Below are 14,049 nucleotides of genomic sequence, written 5' to 3'. Positions count from 1 at the left end.
CAAAAACGCAAATTATTTTGGAATATTTGATGGAATTGCAATTCATATGCATGAGAGTAGTTTTTATGGGCTAGAGAGTTTGCTCTGCAGCAGTGATGACATGGTATGTCATTCAGAATTCATGTCTTTTAACAAAGTGTAACCTTTTGAGGATATTTTACAGAGCGAAATCTATCAAATCACCAATTCCCTTTGATTGCATCGAAGACGACTGCAAAACAGCAAAGGCTATGGGAACTGTTGAATCACTGACAGTAACTTTGAGATTTTAGCATTGAAATATGCGTGTGTGGAAATCCCAAAGTTGTTGCCGATTTCACACTAATGACAGCAAAGACGGATATTATCTTTACAACAGCAAAATCCAGACCACAGATTTCCTGCCAGGACTGTAAAATAAAATTGGACTTTTTGACCCTTGTTTTTTCGTACCCACAGAATGAATGTTGTTTTAACACAGTGAGAATAACCATTGTTGGAAAATCTAAACTCCATAAATCCCTTTTCTGGGTCATAAATCCAGCTTGCTTTAGGTATGGTCATATTCATTTGCAATGCTGTTATGAAGTTGAGTATTTTGTAACATACAATAATGATTTGTCATGAATTCTGAATTAACAAGGTCAATCTTTGACATGATTTCCTCACAGCAGAAGAAATTGCTTAGCAATTTCTTGAATTAGTAGTAAAATCCACCAGGTTGAAGAACCTTCAGAATCCAATAAAACAGGATCATATCCATCAGTGAGAAAATGTTTTCATGGGTTAGTTCAGATTTTACACATGTCAATAAGGTAGACAGTGATTAAAGACTTACTGATTATAGAATAGTAATTTGATGCCTTCATTTCCATTGCTGAAATATTTTATAATTGATCCACAAACAAGAAGCATTATGTCTATATAAAGGATTTCTGAACCTTCAAATATGATATATCATACTAATTTCTCAATTACAATGGTCCAAAATGTCCTGGGAAATGCCATGATTTCTACTCCAATCAGATGGTATTTCTCCACTTAAATGTCAGAAAGTATTGAATTCCCACACAAGCATTCACAGACACAAAAATACTTAACTTGCTGGTTGTTCATCGCTGGGGTTTTGCCAACTGGAATCCAAAGTTGGAATAGAAAGTATGAAGTTGGTGCAATTACCAGCAAGTTCACACTCTTGTTATTCCAACTTTGGAGTGTGGTTAGCAGTTTGACTACTAAATGCCATAGCAGGTTTATTAATTTGAATTGATAGGAACAACTGCAAAGGACCTAGATAAGTATTTGGTAATGTATATTTTGTTAATGAATTCAGTTTGAATAAATGTATTGAATTGGGGTTTTTTAATGTTGAATTTAACTTTTAATATTTAATAACTCACCTTTCAAAATTATCTGGAAGTTTCTCTGAATACCAGGAACATTCAGAACCATTCATGGTCTTGACATGTTTTACAACAGTTTCTCGACATAAACAACAGAATGTTTATTCTCACCCACCCATGTGACAACTTTATGTTGTGTTAGATGCTTCTGCATCCCTTAGCATATCAAATCAGGATCATTTGGGGCAACAATTCAACACCAACTGATCCGCATAGGCCAAAAATGCAGTTATCACATTGGTCAGCGGTAACATGGGGCATCTTACCACTTGAGGTAAATACCAGCACATTATGTCACTTACACAAAGCACCATTCCCTGATCAAGAGGATGAATAAATCATATGGATTCAAGTGGCTAATCCCTCTAAACCAGTAGATATGGGAAAGTGGATTAGAATATCTGCTAAGAGAGATGGTAAGATGGAAGTAGCCTGATTTAGGTTAAATGTATGGTAGTATTGAATAGCACACCTGGTCCTAAATATAGAATTGACATAATGTTAAGCGTCTTAACAACAGGCATGTTGGTAGTAAATGCCTACATTATGATCCATCCCCTGAATGTAGTTGAGTTGCAAGGCTGTTGAAGGATTACAAGTGGGTTTTCTGATACGTTTTCTTTTATCCTCATAGTTGGAACCATAATGGCAAAAACATGCAAATGTAGAGTAAGCATAGAATTCACAGATGGGACCAACATCTGATCTAGAAACTAACTGCTGATGAAAACAATGAACTTCAAACATAACTGCAGAGTTAATCTGTGAAAGATAAAGACATCCGCTCTTTTCTACAGATTTGGGTAAAATTAATTAACACAATTCAGCAGTGTAGGCCAGCAATGTTGCACTTCAATGACAGAACTATTAAAACTGTTCCAAACACTGATAGATTCTTATGTTTGAACATTAAGTTTAGCACATTACTATTTATTTGTCACTCCCTGTTAAGAAAAAAAAAAGTGATATCTCAATAAGAGAATAAAAGATTATCCAACAACAAAAAGTATTAAAACAAATAATCAGTGAGTGAAAAGTTTGCTTGACCAGCATGGAATCAGGTGAAGGGATAATAGAGAAAACAAATATGGTATAATATTAGATATTATTTATCTATGTCTTTGGTGAGGTGATCCATAATTGATTCCTGGATAAGGTCAGAAAATGTGGACCATGGAACTGGTAGTCAGATGGATTATTTGTAGAAACAAGGATTTGCAGATGCTTGTTAATACAAAAAAGGATACCCAACTGCTGGAGTAGGTCAGGCAGAAAGAGGAGAGAGAGAAAGAGGGAGGGAGAAAGTTGGTGGTTTCCTGTAATTGTTAAATTTGATCATGTCAAAAGAGTTGCACTGTGCTCACATGGAGGACGAGGTGCTGTTATTGAGCTTATGTGTGGCTTTATTGGAACAGTATAGAAACATAGAAAATAGGTGCAGGTGTAGGCCATTCGGCCCTTCGAGCCAGCACCGCCATTCAATATGATCATGGCTGATCATCTAAAATCAGTACCCCGTTCTGGCTTTTTCCCCATATCCCTTGATTCATTAGCCCTAAGAGCTAAATCTAACTCTCTCTTGAAAACATCCAGCAAATTGACCTCCACTCCCTTTTGTAGCAGAGAATTCCACAGATTCACAACTCTGGGTGAAAAAGTTTTTCCTCATCTCAGTCCTAAACCCCTTATTCTTAAACTGTTTAACGCTGGTTCTGGACTTCCCCAACATCGGTAACATTTTTCCTGCATCTACCCTGTCCAAGAAATTAATGTTTCTATAAGATCCCCTCTCATCCTTCTAAATTCCAGCAAATACAAGCCCAGTCAACCCATTCTTCCATCTTACGTCAGTCCCGCCATCCCGGGAATTAACCTCTTGAACCTATGCTGCACTCCTTCAATAGCAATAACGTCCTTCCTCAAATTAGGAGACCAAATTGGCACACAATACTTCAGGTGCGGTCTCACCAGGGCCCTGTACAACTGCAGTGGGACCTCCTTGCTCCTAAACTCAAATCCTCTCGCAATGAAGGCCAACATGCCATTGGCGTTTTTCACTGCCTGCTGTACCTGCATGCTTACTTTTAGTGACCGATGTACAAGCACACCCAGGTCTCGTTGCACCTCCCTTTCTCCTAATCTGACAGATTGGATGTGGGTCCAAAACAGAGTGAATGTGGGATGGACAATCAAAATGACAGGCAAGTGAATTGCAGGAGTCTTGATGACGATCTTTGTAACTTCCCAGCCACAGGTAAGGTCCTGAGGGCTGGAGAGGAGCCAGCTTTTTTTTTAAGTAGAGAGAATCCAGAGACTTACAGGCCAGTAAGCCTTATATCAGTGGTAGGGAAGTTTCTAGAGAGGATACTTCAGGATAGGATTTACTCCCATTTGGAAGGGAATGGGCTAATTAAGAACAGTCAGCATGTCGAGGCACGAGGCATGCCATGTCTTACTAACTTGATTGTGTTCTGAAAAAGTGCAAAGGTGATCAATGAAGAGAGGGGGATGGGTGGTGTTTGTGTTGATTTTAGTAAGGCACTTGATAAAGTCCCCCATGGAAAGCTGATCTGGAAGATCAAGATGCACAGGATTTAACTAACTTGGTCAAATGGATTATGAACTGGTATACAATTAAATACAGAGGGTTGCAGTGCAAAGGTTGTTATTCAGGCTGGATCTCTGTGCCCAGTGAAGTTCTTCAGGGATCTGTGATGGGACCTCTGTTGTTTGTGATATGTATAAATGACTTGGATGTAAATGTAGATGTGTTGGTTATTAAATTTGCAGACTACACCAAGATTACTGGAGTTGCAGACTGTGAAGAAAGCTATCAAAATATACAGCAGGATATAGATCAGCTACCAAAATGGGCTACAAAATGGCAGATGGAGTTTAATCCGAGCAACTGTGAGGTGTTGCCCTTAGGGTGGTTGAATGTCAGGGGAAAGTATACAGTTAATGGCAAAATTCCTAACAGCATTGATGTACAGAGGGATCTTGTGGTCCAAATTCATAGCTTCCTTAAAATGACAACACAAATAGTAAAGAAGGCATATGGTATTCATTTGGTTGAAGCATTGAGTATAACTGTCAGGAAGTTATGATGCAGCTTTATAGGACTTTGGTTAGGCTGCATTTGGAGTATAGTATTCAGTACTGACCGCCCCTTAGTGGAAAGATGTGGAGGCTTTGGAGAGGGTGCAGAATGCTGCCTTGATTATGGGGCAGGAAAGGTTGGATAGACTTGGATAGTTTTTTCTAAATTGACCTGACTTTAGTCTATAAAATTATGAGGTACAAACACAGGGTAGACAGTGAGATGCTTTTGCAAGCACTACAGGGCATAACTTTAAGGTGAAAGGGACAAAGTTTAAAAGATTTGCAGGGCTAAATTTTTACACAGAGAATGGTGGGCACCTGGAACGTGCTACCAGGGGTGCTGGTGGAGGCAGATATGATGGTAGTGTTTAAGAGGCATATAGATAGGCACACGGATAAGCAGAATGGTAGAGTATAGATCATGTGCAGACAGTTGAGATTAGTTTCTCTTGGCTTCATGTTCAGCACAGACATTGTGGGCCGAAGGGCCTGTTCACGTGCTGTACTCTTCAATGTTCTAACTCTCAAATGCACCTCCTCCCATTGTTTCTTTGAAAGATTCCCTTCTATTCTAGTTTATCCACTTCTCTCTGCTCTGGTGACAGATCATTCCTTCCCCTCTATTGCAATTTAAAGATAGTTAGATTTTCTCACTTTATCAGTTCTGATGAAGGGACAGACCTGAGGTGTCAAATCTGTTTCTCTCTCCATAGATACTTCATGATTTTCTGGATGTCAGCACTTATTGTTTGTTTCATATTTCCAAAATGTGTTTTTTTTTTTGCTCCACTAGCTCACTGTATCATCTACCACCTTCTTGCCTCAGTACAGTATTTTATACACTTACTTTTAAGTTTTACTTAACCATGGTAAAATAGAACAACAATGTGAGAAGAGGTTTCATCATATCATACTAGATATTAACAAAATCAATTTGATACAGTCTACCAAATTTCATGTCACATTAGTAAGGTTTGTGATACATGTATTAATCCTAAATAAATTGGATAATGAATTTTCAATCATTTAAAATAATCAGCTGCACTATATTTTATTTTCATGTAACAAGAAACCAGTTACAGAAGGACATACAATTAATACATCTGCAATAATACACTACATATAGGTTTAACAAATAATGCAACAGTTACACTATTTCTACATTCTAGATTTTCTTAAGGTTTGTGTCATTTATTTTATGTATATTTTTTGTTTCCGTACCAAACAACAGCATATCAATAAGACGTATTTTAATAGATGCATCCTGCAAAATCAATTGAAGCATACAAGTGCAGTTTCTTTGAACAGCACTTTACAGATACATGTTTGAGATACCAGCCGGGCTCCAATATTCAATGAATTTACATGGTGGTACAGCATTTAAACATACAGAGGTTCTCTTATATATGCCTGTAGAATCAAATCAATACCTAATTTGCAAGGTATCATGGTAACCTCAATTATGTAACTGTCCTCAGAAGGGAACAACTTAATTTTTAATTCTTCTTTTGTAAAGAGTTGGAAGGGAACAAACATTATATAAGTAATTTTTTTTACAAAAAAGCATAAATATTCGCAGGACATTTAAGAAGTATAAAAAAGAGGTGAGATTCCTCAATTTGAACAGATAATCTCGGATTATCACAGATCTGCACAGTGATTGCTTATGAATTTATGTATTCTTGCTATGTATCAATGTTTACTCAGTTAAGAATTATCTGTTTAAACGAGATTCAAATAAAGCTCATTCATATCTACTGGTGCCACACAAAAGCTTGAAGAAAAAATATTGTGTGCCAAAATCAGTGCTACTTATGCACATGGAAGATGGATATTTACAAAGGAAAGTAATAAATGTGTTCACTTCATATTATATTTCAAAAGTCCTGGATTTTGCTTTCACCTTGTGCAAACGCTGACATAATTGAAGTACTCAGTGCACTATGAATTTCCTCTAAAATTCAAAATGATGAATTTCAGTGATTATAGAGCCAGCATAACACTGCAACCTATTTTTTATAGAACATCTGATAAATAAAAACAGAACATAATAATCAAATGTCACAACTGCATATCATTTAGCAACACAAAGCACAAACTAATTGCAATTGTCATGCGATTAGTTGTGAAAATTATTTAATAACAAATTAATCATGAGGTTAACATTTGATAAAGTGAATGGGGGCCATACTACATGCATGTACAATAAACAGGCTTCGCCATTGTAATGATCTTGAAGAACCATGTCCGCATTAACAGGCTTTAAAACAAAATGAACTGAAGATATTTTTTGTGATTATCTTTCAGAGTGCGCACACTCACCAAGCTCTTCAGTGTAATTAATAGAATAGATGCTTAAACTTAAAATGTGCTTTTAACTTAAAATGGTTTGACAATTGTGTTTTAAAATAGAAATACCAATCAAAATAACGTTGGAATTAAATAGACAAACTGAGTGGATTCATGAAAGCTTTTTCAAAGGTGAAACTCTTCCATTCAATTTGATGCCATAATCATATATAGTTCATAAATTGCTTAAAAATACTTTATCTTCCATGATGTTAGCTTCATGCCAAAATGCTTTTAATAGATTTTTGTTTTAAAATTACCCTTAGTTTCTAATAATTCATAAAACAAAGTGGACGATCAATTATTCTTGATAGATTTGATTAATAATCAGAATCACAGTTACAATTTTGAAAGTTATCATTCATAATGCTAAGTGCTAACATAGGTTCTATTTATTTTTGGGCAGTTACCTTAAAATCAATGATTGTACTTATTCAGGGCCCAGTGAATGCAATGTGAATATAATGTTGGACAGAGCACAGAAAGGACTGATTCGTACACATAGCAACTGCAAGTAACACCTTTCTGCTGTGCAACTGGATAAGAGTTGGAAAAAATCAGGAATGTTTTGCAATATATTTGTTTTAATGATAAATAACAATATTAAGCAAATATTGTACTTTCGCACAACCTTTAATCTTCAATTTCAATCCATTCTATTTATCAGCACACATTTCCTGAATTAATCCAAATCATTTATAGCAATATACTTTAAAATGATTTACAACCCAAAGGTTTATTTTACATCTTCTTTCTTATTGAAGCATAATTTAAATTGAACTGAAATTGCACACTTTGATTTTAAATTCATCTCAAAGATTTCTTAATATTCTGTTATGTTTTACAGGGGTGGGGGGTTATTACAATTGGAAATAGGACTGTTGGAAATGCATATAGAAATAAGTGCATCACAAGTCTGAAAATTAAATATATTTAATCTGAAGAACAGAATAAAATCTCATTGTTCAGGAAAAATATGATGTTTATAAGGGCAATAGTAACCTATGGTCTGTGAGCGATAATGAAAATTTATTTGCACAAGGAAGATTATGAAGAATAAAAAAAAAGATATGATAACAAATGGGAATTAATTGTGGATAATTACCAAAAATAATTCATGAAGATGTTTATTGAAGTAAATAGTGAGTGCAGGTTTACTCCAAATAGAATATTAGTAGAAATTATCCATAACATTTAAATTGGAATAAAATCAAGTGTTTGTCTCAATTGTAGAACTTAGTGCTCTAACTAGTACAGAAAAAAATGGGTGGATTGAGGCCATAAGGTTAAAAGGCCACCTGTGGTATTTGAAGAATCCCATGGTTCCTGCTTTGAGATTTTAGCTCTGCTTTTTAAATTAGTTACCTCATAATGGAGTTTATAGCAAGAACAGACTTTCGGTAATAATGCTTATCCAGGATCTGCAGTAACAAAGAATTGGGTATAAATCTAACTCAAGAATACATAGGGGCTAAAGAGATCCCATTATATCCATGCTTTTTATATTCTTTTAAAAAGCTAAGCCAGTGATCCTCATGATAGTGCACGCTATTTTAAACACCGCAGTTCACCTCATCATCTGTGGACTTATCTATGTTCCTTGCAAGATCCCAGCTGGAGCACTGTCACAAATGTTAACAGTGCCTCACAAGCTATTTCATTTCAATTGTATACAAAGGTATGCTGATTTTTGTAAAACATATGCAATGTCTTTCATGCCACTGTTGATTGCTTTGTAATGCTGGCATCACAGGGTTTCCTGGCATGCTCAAGATAGTTTCAAAAAAAAATCTTCAGAATTTCAATGTTGCCAGTGAAATCTGAATGTGCTGTACAAGAATGCTACTCTACCACAGAAAATCAAAAGACTGACAGACAAGACCCTGTAAAGCAGCACAGATCATTTATCAGCAAAGTGAATCTCTAAACAAACTATTAAAAAAGAGGTGGTTCTTGCATGTCATAGATTTGCATTCAAGATGTCAAATTCAGAGCACAACCACAAATAAACCCACACAATGCAAATGGCAAGAATTGTCTTAACAACGGCAGTCATCCGCTAACATGACTATCAACATAGGTGCTTGAGTTCCTTTGCTTTCCTGTTTCTTTAGCTGCTCTTTGGAACTGATGATGAAGGTACCTACAATATAAAAATAAGAACAATCAGAACAGCATTGTTGTTACAGCAGAGATGTAAAATATCAAGTCAAAATATCAGGGTTATTAATGTCCAAGTATCAGGGTTATTAATGTCCTGTGATATGTGGGGAAAACAGAAGATAATTGGCACTAATGGCCTAAATTAATATGCTTATAATTTGACGAATAAATTTACAATTATTCATGACAGTCACAAGACTTATGATGAAAATAGTTCTGTCCATTTAATGGACTATCATTTCATGAACATTTTCAAAATGATGAATTAAAAAAATAGTGTTATTCCTTTCTCTCCTTAATAATCTGGACTTAATCAACATTTCATGGACTGCTGTAAGATGGAAATACAATGTTTGTAATTACAGTGATATCTTTATCCATGCATCTTTATCGTGATCAGCGAGTGAGGTGAGCAAAAAGTTTAAAAAATAGTCAATGCATTTAACAAAATTCCAAATGTACTGCCTTGATAATTCACTTTTAAAGAAACACCATTTAAATAAACACTTTGATTTATAATGCCCCTGTTGATTTCTTTGCAATTACAGAAAAAAATATCTTCAGGAAAACATTTTAAATGGATTATATTTCAAACATATCACAATAGATTTGCAGTCACAGCATACTGACACATTCAGTCAGATGCAAACAGATCACATGAAAGCCACATTAAGAGCACCAATTAATATTGAATATTATTGATTACGTAATTTTTGCAATCAAATTATTTAATAAATGTCTCTTGGGAGTTTCACCTCTCAGCTTCACAGTTTAATTTGAATATTTGAAAATATAATATTTGGTATTATAAGTTAATCGAAAGTCAATGTTGAATCAACTGTTTTGCACAATCGAGTGAAATCAGCAAATGACTGACTACTTCAATTATTCCCCAAAATATAATAATTCAAAATGAAAATTATCTTTGTTTGTGGCTGTAATTTCACTTAGGTCGATGCTACATGATCACAAGGCCTTTTGTTGTTAGATTGCTTATCCTAAATCATGTCTCAAATGGCTTTCTAACATTTGCAGAATTTTGGTACTTTCATCACAAATATATTCCATCTGAATCTGCGACTGCTGTTACCTATATTTTATAACATTTGTATTCAACTGTTATCCTATTGCAGCTCAACAAACACTGAGTCCTGAATAATTAATTGATCCATCAGTACCCATAATGCATTCCCATCCTGACCTACATGCACTTTGAATTAAAAAAAATTTGTCTCCTTTTTTCTTGAAACCAGATGACAGCACCACATGATGGAAAAGATAAAAAATTAAAACGAGCACTCCTGGAGGGTAGGTGAGTGACCTGTGGGAGAAAACTCAGCCGGAGAAGATCTCTGCATCTAGCATCAGACAGCTACAAATTGATTAGTTAGTTTGAGGAACTGCCACCAACCAGGCTCGAGAGACTAATTAAAGAGAGCATTGCCTGCACAGATACCCCATTGACACCAAATTTGCTCAGCTGCAGCCACGAGGGAGCCTGAATTATCTCAACAGCCGTCGTTTCTCATGTCTGCCTCACATTATAGGTAAGAGATGAGCACTGCTCTCTACCCCCTTAAAATGACTGAATTATAAATGGCCTCATCAGTGTTTTAATGCAAGTGATACAGGTTAGCCAAATAAATGTTAAAAGTTAATCTGTTGACAGATGTCAAAATCGAACTCCGTGATTCACTGGAACAGCTTGCAATATTGAATAAAATATATGGCTCACATTTTAGATTCAATTTTAAAGCAGGATGCCTAACAGTGAACAGAGTATGCTGGGGTTTAAAAATTACCCTTAACAATGATTACACAGTTGTCCCACAGTTATCCAATATCTTCGCCTGCAATTTCTATTTTGTTTTTGAAAAGTAGGCTAAACAGGCATTCTCATTATCTATCTATTACTACCAACATATATAATTTCTTTAAGTGCGATACTGCCAGTAAGAAAATCAAAAGCATCCGATCACAATGTAACTGCTGTAATGATGGAGCTATTGAACCTTTAGTAGTTTGTAAAGGTCCATTTTATCCGTCCTTGAAATATTTTTTGAAAAATCATTGAGAATGGAGTTTGAAAAGGCCATTTGGTCTGTCAAGGCACAATTTGTGTCAACTTGAGTTTTATTATGGAGATATTTCAATATCTTTTAGTGGCAAAGGGCAGTTCAACAAGCTGGAGAATGAACAAACATGCCAACACTTCAGTCAGAATGTAAAGTCCTGTCTAAAAATGTTAAGAATAGGCAAGCGTTCCAAAAGGGATTAATGGGGGTGGGGAGGGGTGAGAAAGGGTGGATGGTGGCATCGTATTATAATGTTGTATATGATGGTGGATTATTGTTAAATGTTATCTCTATTGTCATATAGAACATGGTACAGCACAGAGACAGGCCCTTCAGCCTACAATGTGTGTGTGGACCAAATTAAACTAATCTCTCCCCCCTGCACTTGATCCATATACCTCCATTCATTGCATATCCATGTGCCTATCTAAAAGCCTCATAAGCCCCACTATTATATCTGCTTCCACCACCACCCTTGGCAGCGCATTCCAGGCACTTTCACTCTTTGTGTAAAAAACTTTACCTGCACATTTCCTTTCAACATTCCCCCTCTGACCTTATAGCTATACTGTTGAGCATTTGATATTTCCACCCTGAGAAAAAGGTTTTGACTGTCTACTCCATCTATACCTCTCATAAGTTTATAAGCTTGTATCATGTTTCCCCTCAGTCTCTCAACGAACCCCTGGAAAATCTTTAATCTTTGACCACTAACAAAATCCAAAATGTATAGAAACATTTAAAAACTAATGAAATGAAATATTGTTGAATCTTTTGAAAACTACAATTTTTAAATAAATAAAAAGTCCAGTAAAAACATGTAATTAAAACAACAAAATATCAAAATAACTTATCTTCCCTCTTCTTTCCTTTTCTGTAACCATATGTTTCCCATTGAAGCCAAGCCATAGAATATGCAAACCAATTCCCCAAAGGCTATCCAGTGGTTGAGGAATGTATAGAGTACCCAGTATTACCCCAGATGATCAAAATTCTGCACTCGATTATGTACACCCATGACTGTATGGCTAAGCACTGCTCCAATGCCACCCATAACTGTTTTGACCACACCACTGCATTTGGTGATGAGTTAGCGTACAGGAGAGAGAGAGAGAGAACACCTGGTTGAGTGATGGCACAACAACAACCTTGCAACCAATGGCAACAAAACCCAAGGTGCTAATCGTTGACTGCAGAAAGGGAAAGTCAGCAGACCATGTGCGAGTTTTCATTTTTGGTGGAGAGAGTTAGCAACTTCAAATTCTTGGGTATTGATATCTGGGATGATCTGTTCTAGGCCCAACACATAGAAGTAATCATGAGGAAGGTCTGCCACTGCTTCTACTTTCTTCGAAATTTTAAAGAGATTCTGCATGGAATGCAAGAGGCTGCATGGAATGATAGACTCAGCTTGAACCATCATCGGCACATTCTTCCTCACCATTGACAATGTATACAAAAGGTACTGAGTCAATAAGGTGGCGTCTGTTACCACTATCCTTGGAAAGCTCTCTTCTCACTACAATCGCCAGGCAGGAGGTACAGAGGCATAAAGCCCTTCACACATAAGCTCACAAACAGCTACTTTCCCACAACTATCAGGTTCTTTAACCAACATGCACAATCCTAATCCTACCTTGGCAATGCAACATTGTAGACCACCTCTTGCACCAGGATGGATCATTTTTCTTTTTGTGTAGAATGGATGTTGCCACAAGAATTTAGAACTAGGCAGCACAATCACAGGATATGCTATTAACCAGCTCTGAACCAGATGAGGGGGTTATCTTATTGAGATGTGAATCTTTGGAATTCTCTACCCCAGAGAGCTGTGGAGGCAGAAACATTGAATATATTCAGGGCAGAGAGAGACAGATGTTTGGATCACTGGAGAAATTAGATCTATGGGATCAGGCAGCAAAAGTGGATTTGAGGCCAAAAATCAAATCAAATTCGATCTGATTGAATGGCAGAGCAAGTTTGAAGAACAGTATAGCTTATTCCTGCTCCCATTTCCAACGATTTTATGCTCTGATTTATCATCACTGCATACCCACATCGTGCAGCTTGCACAGACTGCCAGATATTCAACCATATCAGTGCAGGTTACCTGCACATATATTCGACAATCCCAAATAGTCCCTCTTTTCCTGGAGTAGGCAGCACCTATAGGGCAGGAGCAGACACGTTTGTTGACTGTGGCTCCACATGGTGGAGAAATGCACTGAGTCTGTTACCCAGAGAAGAGGTATCAAGAACCAGATGACATAGGTTTAAGGTGTGAGGGGAAAGATTTAATAGGAACCCAATGGGCAATTTTTTTTCACGCAGATGGTGGTGGGTATATGGATTGAACTGCCAGAGAACATAGTTAAGGCAGGCACGATGCCAACATTTAAAAGACATGGATAGGAAAGGTTTAGAGGGATATGGCCAAAAGAGTCAGGTGGGACTAGCGCAGATGGGATGTCTAAGACATCATGGGATGTCTTAGTCGGCATGTACAAGTTGGGCCAAGGCCCTGTTTCCATGCTGTATGGCTCTACGACTAAATGCAAATCTTTAGTTTAGTTTAGTTTAGTTTAGAGATATACAGTGCATTCAGAAAGTATTCAGACCCCTTCACTTTTTCCACATTTTGTTACGTTACAGCCCTATTTTAAAATGGATTAGGTTTATTTTTTATCATCAAACTACACACCATACCCCATAATAAAAAAGCAAAACCAGAAATTTTTGCAAAGTAATTAAAAAGAAATAACTGAAATATCACATTCACATAAGTATTCAGACCCTTTACTCAGTACTTTGTTGAGGCACCTTTGGCAGTGATTACAGCCTCAAGTCTTCTTGGGTATGACACTACAAGCTTGGCACACCTGTATTTGGGTAATTTCTCCCATTCTTCTCTGCAGATCTTCTCAAGCTCTGACAGGTTGGATTGGGAGCGTCGATACACAGCTATTTTCAGGTCCCTC

General features: G+C 36.5%; 1 protein-coding gene across 5 annotated transcripts in view; it reads right to left on the bottom strand.

The window, feature by feature from the left end:
• Nucleotides 1-5,525: 5,525 nt before the first annotated feature.
• Nucleotides 5,526-14,049, bottom strand: part of cdk14 (cyclin dependent kinase 14) — a 520,407-nt gene continuing 511,883 nt past the window's right edge. For all 5 annotated transcript variants that reach the window (XM_078417377.1, XM_078417369.1, XM_078417397.1 and 2 more), the window contains one exon: nucleotides 5,526-8,976. The gene's annotated coding sequence lies outside the window, so the exon portion shown is untranslated. The remainder of the gene's footprint in view (nucleotides 8,977-14,049) is intronic.

Source organism: Rhinoraja longicauda, chromosome 2, assembly GCF_053455715.1.
Source record: "Rhinoraja longicauda isolate Sanriku21f chromosome 2, sRhiLon1.1, whole genome shotgun sequence".
Lineage (NCBI taxonomy): Eukaryota > Metazoa > Chordata > Chondrichthyes > Rajiformes > Arhynchobatidae > Rhinoraja > Rhinoraja longicauda.
Note: the sequence above shows the minus strand (reverse complement) of the source record. Positions and strands in the feature narration are given on the sequence as shown.